We start from the raw sequence: 9987 nt of genomic DNA on the forward strand, positions 1-9987 counted from the left end.
CCATTGTTCTGTGTATAATGGAAGCATGCTAATAATTTCAAGGGGAAAGTTCACTGAACTTTATGTTTGTTCCAAATACTTACTTCCCATTTCTCCCCACTGCTCAACATGCATGCAAAATTCTATGCAAATTGAGCTCAGGCTGGCTAGAACTTCAGGCACTGCCCTTTGGAGAAGGCTGGCACAGTTTTAGTAACAAGATACACACCTGCACTGGCCCTGGAGTGCACTCAGATACCAAAAACAAAGCATCCATCTCACCAGTAAGGAGAGAGGTAAACAGAAATCGAGAGGGCTAACACTTTCACTGTCAAAAAGTAGACTACTTGCAGAATCGTAGTATTAATATGACTAACCATTTTATTCCCTCATATTTTATATGAACAAAGAAAGAATTCTTAGTTTGTATACGAGGAATCTTCAAATGAAAGTGGAATTACACTAGCATCCCAACCTGACAAAGACAGTATAAAAGAAGAAAACTACAGACCAGTGTTCTTCATGAATATAGAAATAAACTCAAAAAATATCTGGAAATTCAATTCAACAACACATAAAAAGAATAATACATCACAACCAAGTGGGGTTCATCTCAAGAATCCAAGACTGGCTCCACATTCAAATACCAATGTAATTCACCATGTTAAGAGACTACAAAGAAAAACCACATCATCTCAATAAATGCAGAAAAAGTATTTAACAAAACTCAACATCCACCGATAACAAAAACTACCCAGGATAAAGAACAAACTCTGTTGGACATAAGCACTAGGCTCTAGTTGGAAAATACATAGTTTCACAGGAGGTCAGGTTACCAGTAACCAGTGTATGAAGTTTGAACCGATAAGTAAATGCATGTAGTTAACAAAAGCCAAGTTTCTCACAGTCAAAAGAATTATAAGCAAAGGGTGAATACTAGAGTAAGCTTTTGGTGCCAGACCAAAGACTGGGTATGAACTTGATGTTTATGTTAAATACAGGTTGTACACACATGGGTTAGTGTACATGCACACGTTTTTAGGCTCTGTCCACTGAGAGGGCCTAGAAGCAGTGACACTCCAGTGGCAATGAGCATACCTAGCACTCAGATCTTGGTGTCAACACACCCTTCTCCAACAGAAAGGAACCAAGGCTCCTTGGAGAAACAGCTGAGTCACGGAAAATACAACATCAGCCTGGAACATCTTATGGCGCCAAACAGTAAGGAATTCCCAACACCACCACTAACAGGTGACAGTATTTCAAAGAGCCAAGCTGAAAGAGCTCCTAATGTCCAGAGCTGGAATAACCTGAGCAAGTAAATAATAACAAGAATATCTGGTTATAACCCAAAGAAGAAAATAAATATCATGAGTCTATACTGATATGAATTTCCTCGCAGAAGAACTCAAATTAATAACTATAGGAAAAACGAGGGAAATAAAAGTTGCCAATAAAAACATCACAATAATAACTGCTGTAGGAGGGTATGCAAATGAATGCTAAAATCAGTGGGCAAATTTTTAAGGAAAGGCAGGATTCTGAATAGCCTCAGGGCTGGTTTTATGGGTACACAGCCTGTGACTGTCCAGGGTCCCAGTCTGTCTGCTGCTCCAATCTTGAGATCCTCAATAATCCTGAACTCGGGGTCCCTACATTTTCATTTTGTTCCAGGCCCTACAAATTATGTGCCCAGAAGGAAATGAAATTATGTTTGCATTGGCCAAAAAGTTCATCTGATTTTTCCCATAAGATGGCTCCAGTAGTCCGTAGTTGTCTTTAACTTCATTTGAAACAATTTTGTTAGACTGTATTGTGACAGTTGTCATATCAGCACGCTTTTTTTAAAAATGATGAATTTTTGTGTAGACATTTTAACATTGAAGATGGAAGCAAAAAGCAACATTTGGGTATGTTATGCTTTATTATTTCAAGACAGGTAAAATCACAACTAAAACACACAAAAAAAGAGAGAGAGAAAGAGATTTGTGCAGTATATGGAGAAGGTGCTGTGACTGACTGACTGTGTCAAAAATAACTTGTGAAGTTTCTTGCTGGAGGTTTATTGCTGGATGATGCTCCTCAGTCAGGTAGACCAGTTGAAGCTGGCAGAAACCAAATTGAGACATTAACTGAGAACAATCAATGTCATACCATGCAGGAGATAGCTGGCATACTCAAATTATCCAAAACAAGCCCTGAAAATCATTTGTACCAGTTTGGTTATGTTAATCACTTTAATGTTTGGGTTCCACATAAGTTAAGCCAAAAAAACCTTTTGGACCCTATTTCTGCCTGCAATTCTCCACCGAAACATAATGAGAGCATTTCATTTTAAAAGTAAATTGTGATGAGTGATGAAAAGTAGATACTGTACAATAATGTGGCATGGAAGAGATTGTGGAGCAAGAGAAATGAACCACCACCAAGCACACCAAAGGCCAGTTTTCCAAAGAAGGTGACAGTACATATATGGTGGGATTGGAAGGGAGTCCTCTATTATGATCTCCTTCTAGAAAACCAAACAATTAATTCCAACAAGTAATGCTCCCAATTAGACCAACTAAAAGCTCAAGGAAAAGTGTCTGGAATTAGTCAACATAAAACCCATTATCTTCCAACAGGATAAGCGCAAGACCTAATGTTTCTTTAATGATCAGGCAAAAACTGTTATAGCTTGGCTGGGAAGTTCTGATTCATGTGCCATATCCACCAGACATTGCCCCTTCAAATTTCCATGTACTTTGGTCTTTAGAAAATTCTCTTAAGGAAAAAAATTTCAAGCCCTGGAAGATTGTAAAAGGCACTTGAACAGTTCTTTGCTCAAAAAGATAAAAAGTTTTGGGAAGATGGATTTATGAAGTTGCCTGAAAATGGCAGTGAGTAGCGGAGCAAAATGGTGAATATGTTGTTTAATAAAGTTCTTGATGAAAATGAAAAGTGTGTTTTTTATTTTTGCTGCTGCTGCTGCTAAGTCGCTTTAGTCGTGTCCGACTCTGTGCGACCCCAAGATGGCAGCCCACCAGGCTCCGCCGTCCCTGGGATTCTCCAGGCAAGAACACTGGAGTGGGTTGCCATTTCCTTCTCCAATGCATGAAAGTGAAAAGTGAAAGTGAAGTCGCTCAGTCGTGTCCGACTCTTAGCGACCCCATGGACTGCAGCCTACCAGGCTCCTCCATCCATGGGATTTTCCAGGCAAGAGTACTGGAGTGGTTTTTACTTAAAAACAAAAGGAACTTTTTGGTCAACCCAATAGCTGCTCCTCTATTCACCTGAAATTCTCTCCCATAAAATAGTAGTGATTTTAACATATGTCCATAAATTCTGAGCTTTCTTCCTCCTCCTTTGAGTTAAGGATTAAAGTCACACATTATTTATATATATCCTCAGATAATCATACTTGCTGATATTTAAGCAGGAGCAAGAAGGGAAGGTGAAGGAAAAGGAGAAGGAATGAAGAGAACTCCTATCCAGGAAGTTGTTTACCCGCCAGGTAGCACCTTGACTTCCCATAAGTAACCACAACTTGTCTCATCCAAGGCCTTTATCCAAATGTCTCCTCCTCCTAAGGAGAGTAAGTCACACACTGGGATTGTCCTCTTCAACCTTCTTTGTTCACCTAGAATTTCTTTACAAGGTAATTTAAGTGTCAGCACCATTCACCTTTATATGTTTCATTCATTCAGTCAATGTCTACTGAGCACCTTCTCTGTACCAGGCATGGTACCCAGGACTCAGCAATGAAAGGCCAAGTCTTTCTTCTCACAACTCAGAGTCCAGTGAGAAAACAGACAAATTATAATACATGAATTTTAATGTGAAGTGAAGTGAGTCACTCAGTCATGTCTGACTCTTTGCGACCCCATGGACTCCAGGCCAGAATACTGGAGTGGGTAGCCTATCCCTTCTCCAGCGGATCTTCCTGACCCAGGAATCAAACTGGGGTCTCCTGCATTGCAGATGGATTCTTTACCAACTGAGCTACCATAGAAGCCCCCAAAATGGAGAACATGGAATTCTCTATCTAGGCCAGAACACTGGAGTGGGTAGCCTCCCAACTCAGGGATCGAACCAGGTCTCCCATATTGCTGGCGGATTCTTTACCAGCTGAGCCACAGGGAAGCCTATATGAACTTGAGCAGAATCTATTTTAAGATGCTGTATGTTTCCCAGAGGCTTCCCTCAGGACTCAGTGGTCAAGAATCTGCCTGCCAAGGCAGGAGACCAGGGTTCGATCCCTGGGTCCAGAAGATCCCCTGGAGGAGGAAATGGCAACCCACTCCAGTATTCTTGCCTGGGAAATCCCATGGACAGAGAAGCCTGGCGGGCTACAGTCATGGGGTCACAAAGAGTCAGACACAACTGAGCGACTAAACAATAACAATTCATTTTCCCACAGTTCATTTACCTTGTGACACACAGAAATCAAAATCACTTTCAGTGTTCTTTTGTTGGTTGGTTGGTTCATTTTTAATGATCTTCACTCGAATGGTCTACCTCAGAGGCTAAAACAACACACTGGATTTCGTCTGCATCCTGTCTGAGCTATTTCTGCCCCTCTCACCAAAGAGCCTTTCTGCAGCAGCATGGCCGGATGGTGTGCAAACACACAGACCCTTGGCTTCCTCAGTCCCACTCAGGGCTCTGACAGCTGCTGGACCTACCTAAGCATCCTGGGATAAACATTTCATTCTACCTGAGTGGAATTCACTACCACAAAAAGCCGTGGTCCTGAGAACACAGCCACACATCCCGGCTCTCCTGAAACAAGGTTTATAAGGCGGCTGCAGATAGGTACTCACCGGCATGTACTCACACACCTAGCAGAAAGCCACTCTATTCACTGCCAGCACCACTCCTGTCACTGGAGGTCAGCGTCTGAGACGACAACACGGTCTCTAAACGCCTCTTTCCAACTTCAGAAATGCTCTTGGAAATCACCATCCCCGGAAACGCTGGCCAGAAACCATAGTTCCCCTGGCGCACAGCGGGGACTTTAAGACGAGGTCTCCTCCAGTGGGCTTCTCTGCTCCCCACTTCCTCTCTCATCCCCTAAAATCAATACCTAAAGTCAAATGTCCAACTCTTCTTCCATCTCTCCAAGATGTGGAGAGAAAGGGCTAACCTAGCTGGGGCGATGAGCACCTGGTAGCTTTTATTTATAGAAAAACTGGGAAGGATTAGGCTGATCACAGTGTTTATGATAAGTCCAGGCCATAAATATTGACCGAGGGCTTACTCTGCAAGTGCACATGTTGCTTAACATTCACTCAAAGATCACACAGTTAACCCACATCTGGAAGGAGAGAGGTGTTGAGTAGGAAGTGTGAAGCTAGTACAGTCAACAGAGAAGGTGGGAGCATCGGCTGAGTAACACAGGTTGTTAACAGCTAGAACAAAATGGGGAGGGATATAACTCAAAGTAGGAGGGGCAAGGAAGGGTGTATCTTTAAAGTTATTTTTAATAAGGACACAGTTGCTTCTGTCCACACACGTCAATGGCTTTCAACATGTAAAACATCTGCTTGTGTAAAACGTTTTATGAAGACAAAGTAATTCATAGATTTAAATGTCACCTAAGAAAAGAGGTCACAGGCCACAAGTACAGAAACATCACAGTTCTAAAATGTTTAAGTACCTCAGTTCCCAAAACACCAAAACATTAAATCTTTCAATTTACTCAAAGGTGCTCTACCTACCCTACCCAAATTATGTATATGAACCTCCTATCTTCTCCCCCTGCGTCTACCAAATATTAACCAACAGCAGAGCAGGAACCCCAGGATGTCATGATGCACGAGACGACATCCCAGTTAACCAGCTGTCCTAACACCCTGCTGGAGCCTCCTGGCTCATCTGGGAGTTCTGCCAGACAGTGACACTGCGGTGGTCACTGAACCTGCTGGCCAATCACAAATACAAACCCGAGCTAATGGCTTTAGGATGAACTGATGGGGCTTCCTGGGGACACAAAGGAGTCTTCACTTTGGGGTATCAAACTCTAATGGCATACTTATTGAGCAAGTCAGAAAAGAACAAAGAAACACGCTGAGGAAATAGGAAATCAAAATGCCTCCTGCCTAAATCAGGCTGAAAAAAAAAAAATCTGGCAAATAAAGGTGATCACGTGGCCAAGATAAAAGGCTACACCCTACTTACAGGAAAACAGAGAGCTGAAGCAAAAATGAAAAAGTAAAAATCACTTTGTTTAGAATTAAGGAAAGATCATGAGCCAAAGCCAACTCTGGAAGAAGTTAAGGTCAACATGTAGAATGTCCTTCAACAGAATCCTCCCTCCTCTCAGAACTCAGAGCCATCTTTACCCTGCATAAATCGTTGCTCGAAAATGACCTGGAATTTGTTTTCCTAACTACCAGAAGCTCTTAAAGGGGCTGCAGCTCTAGTAACCCCGTGCGGATGCTGGCTGCCAGCACACGAAGGTAGTTATACTATGATCGTGTTTCCAGTTTCCTCCTATAGTTTCTAAGTTACTTTTGTATGCAATTTTTCATTTTACAAGCCTTTAGAAAAATACTAATAATTCTCAGTTGGTTCCCAGCCTGGCTTACTAACTCCAGGCTGACTGGATTTGCATTTGGAAAGGCCATCTTGTTTTTTTCATAAGGCAACCTCCAAAGAGAAAGAGAGGTTTCCCTGGTGGCTCAGTGGTAAAGAACCTGCCTGCCAGTGCAGGAGAGGCAGATCCAATCCCTCGGTCACCCCCGAGGAGGAAATGGCACCCCACTCGAGTATCCTTGCCTGGGAATTCCCATGGACAAAGGAGCCTGGCGGGCTACAGTTCATGGGGTGTCAAAAGAGTCGCACACAACTGAGCAACTAAACAACAACAAAAGAGAAAAGAGACTGAACCAGTTCCCTTCTAGTGGGGAAATGGTGGGATTGTTTCTTTTCTGTTTTATTTTGTTTGTAGATACTTTCAAAAGATTCACTGTCTATCCTGGGTCAATGGATGGATACCTCCCCAATCAGGGCCTTTAACACTGTGGCCAACACAGTAACACTCATCACTCTAGTGGGGAGAAGCACAGATCTCCCAGAAATCTACCTTAGTCAAGGCAGGAAATGCCCTAAATGCCTTCTCCCATTCCTTCCTGTCTTAGTCCATTCAGGCTACTATAATAAAATACCATAAACTGGGTTACTTATAAGCAGCAGACATTTATTTCTCTTAGTTCTGGAGGCTGAGGAGTCCAAGATCAAGTCACCAGCAGAATCAGCGCCTGGTGAGGGCATGCTTCTCCAATGATGTCCATCCTCTCACTGTGACCCCACATGGCAGAAGAGCTCAGTGGGGTCTTTTTTATATAAAGACACTAATCTCATCTATGAGGGCTCCACTCTCATGACCTAAAGCACATCCCAAAGGCCCCACCCACTAACCCCACCTCACTGGGCATTAGGATTTCAGCATATGAATTTTAAGGGACACAACATTCAGACCCCAACACCTTCCCATTCTTCTGCACCACCACCCCGCCCAGCCCCACACACACCCATGTTAACTCACTTATTTTTTAAAAATTCTCTTTTAAACAAAGATGACCACGGAAAGTGAATATGCAGTTTACATATACAGGTAATATTCACAATACACACACATACACTTTTGGCAAAAGACAGGTAAAAAAATTAAGATTTCCCAATTACTACCCTAAACTGAAAGGAAAAGAGACAAGGTCCATAACCCAACTTTCACCAATCTTTGGAAGGTAGCAGGTAAGCCCAATAGACATTTGTTCAAGCAATGACCACTGTGAGTCACCTGCCCTCCCTGACGCTTCTGGGCTGACCCAGGCCAGAGGCCTGAGAGCCTTCCTAAGTGCCGTCCCTCAGGAGTCCTGTTTCCATAGGAAGCTCCCAAAAGGGGCCAGAGTCTCTATTTTTTCCTATCTTCTAGGAATCAAAGAATCAATAAACTGAGGTTCAGAAAACCCCAAACCCAAAAAGACTCTGGGTTTGGATTTGCAAGGCACTACAGAAAGTTATTCTCTTTAAACATCATTCAGGCGATTTGACCTAAAGTCACCAATTTAACCATAAAGCACGTAGTTACATAAATTGGTTGAGCTTTCCCTGCAATGTTGTCCACGACAAATGACTTTAAAATAATCTCCACTCTCTAAACTCCCACTGTCACTTCTGGCTTTTTAGTCAGATTTACATAACTTTTTAGATTAAAATATTGCTATCGGAACTCTCAACTTTTCTTACTCAAAAGGATTTGCCTAGAGTATTCTTCGCTATATGAACTTACCACATTAACTTTTGTTATCTGAATTCAAGATCCAAATATATTCAGATAGTGAGAAATAGCTACAATTTCAGAGGGATGTGTAAATTAACTTTAATCTCATCCTAAAACAGAATGAAAACTTGTCAGAATTTGAAAGGTCTAAAGGATCCTAATCAGTAACCTCTACTATAGGCACAGCTGAATAAACATTTCAAATCTCTTTATCAAAATCTGTACCAGACCACTCTACATACATGAGGATGGTTAGTGTCAAAAATGAAAAAGTTTTGGCAAGGACATGGAGAAATTAGAAATCCCAGTGCCATATACTGCTGATAGGAATGCACATGGCACAGTCGTTGTGTAAAATAGTTTTGTGGTTCCTCAAAAAATTAAACATAGGATTACCGTGTGATCCAGGCTAGTAGTAAACAACTAGCCTGCCAAAGCTGTAGAAGTAAGAGACTCGGGTTCAATCCCTGGGTCAGGAAGATCCCCTAGAGGAGGAAATGGCAACCCATTCCAGTATTCTTGCCTGGAGAACCCCATGGACAGAGGAATCTAGCAGGCTACAGTCCATGGGGTGGAAAAGAGTCAGACACAACTGAGCAATCAAAACACACACACACCACGTGATCAGCAGTTCTACTTCTAGATATCTGCGCAAAAGAACTGAAACCAGAGACTTAGACACTTGTACACAAAAGTTCATAGCATCATTTCTCACCACAGCAGAAGGCGGAGACCACTCAATGTCCAACAGATGAACGGATAAACGAAGTCTAGAGTACATATACAGTGGACTATTACTTAGCCTTAAAAAAGAACACAATTCTCAGACGTGCAACACAGGCAGACCTTGAAAACATTACAGTAAATGAAAGAAGGCAGAAGCAAAAGGACAAACATGGTCTGCTTCCACTTGTGAGGCGCCTACAGTGGCCAAACTCAGATTCAGAAAGCAGAACGGTGATCGCCAGGGGTTGGGGAAGGAGGAGTGGGGAGTCATTGTTTCATGGGTGCAGAGTTTCCGTTTGAGAAAATGGAAAAGTTCTGGAGGTGGATTGTGGTAATGGTTATACAACAATATAAATGTACTTAATGTCACTGAACTGTATACTTATATATAGTTATAGTGTTAAAATGAGCTATATATATTTTACCAGAATAAAGGGGAAAAAATCTGTAGCAGAGACTATAAAAAGCTATCACACCTTTGAGAACAGCTAAAATAAAAATATTGACAATGCTAAATGCAGGTAAGAAGTTAGATCTCTCATATATTATAGGCATCAACGTAATAAGCTACAGCCACTCCAGAAAAGAACTTAGCACTTCCTTTAAAAACAAAACATACGATAACCAAACAACCTACAACTTCATTCCTGTACATCTATCCCAGAGAAATGAAAATTATACCTACACAATTGTTCACAGCAGCTTTACTTACAGTAAGTAATATGAAGCAACCAAAATGTCCTAATACAATAGGTGAACAGTTAAACTGCGGTATCCCCATACCATGGAATTCTACTCATCAATGAAAAAGAATAAATTACTGATACAACAATTTGGATGGACCTTATAGACATTACACTGAGTGAGCAAACCTCAAAAGATTACATGCTGTATGGCTTCATTTGCATAACATTTTCAAGATGACAAAATTCTAGAGATGGAAAATGGATTAGTGATTGCCAGGGGTTAGCATGGACAGAGGAGCCCGGTGCGCCACAGTCCATGGGGTCGCTAAG

The sequence above is a fragment of the Budorcas taxicolor genome, chromosome 20, assembly GCF_023091745.1.
Source record: "Budorcas taxicolor isolate Tak-1 chromosome 20, Takin1.1, whole genome shotgun sequence".
Lineage (NCBI taxonomy): Eukaryota > Metazoa > Chordata > Mammalia > Artiodactyla > Bovidae > Budorcas > Budorcas taxicolor.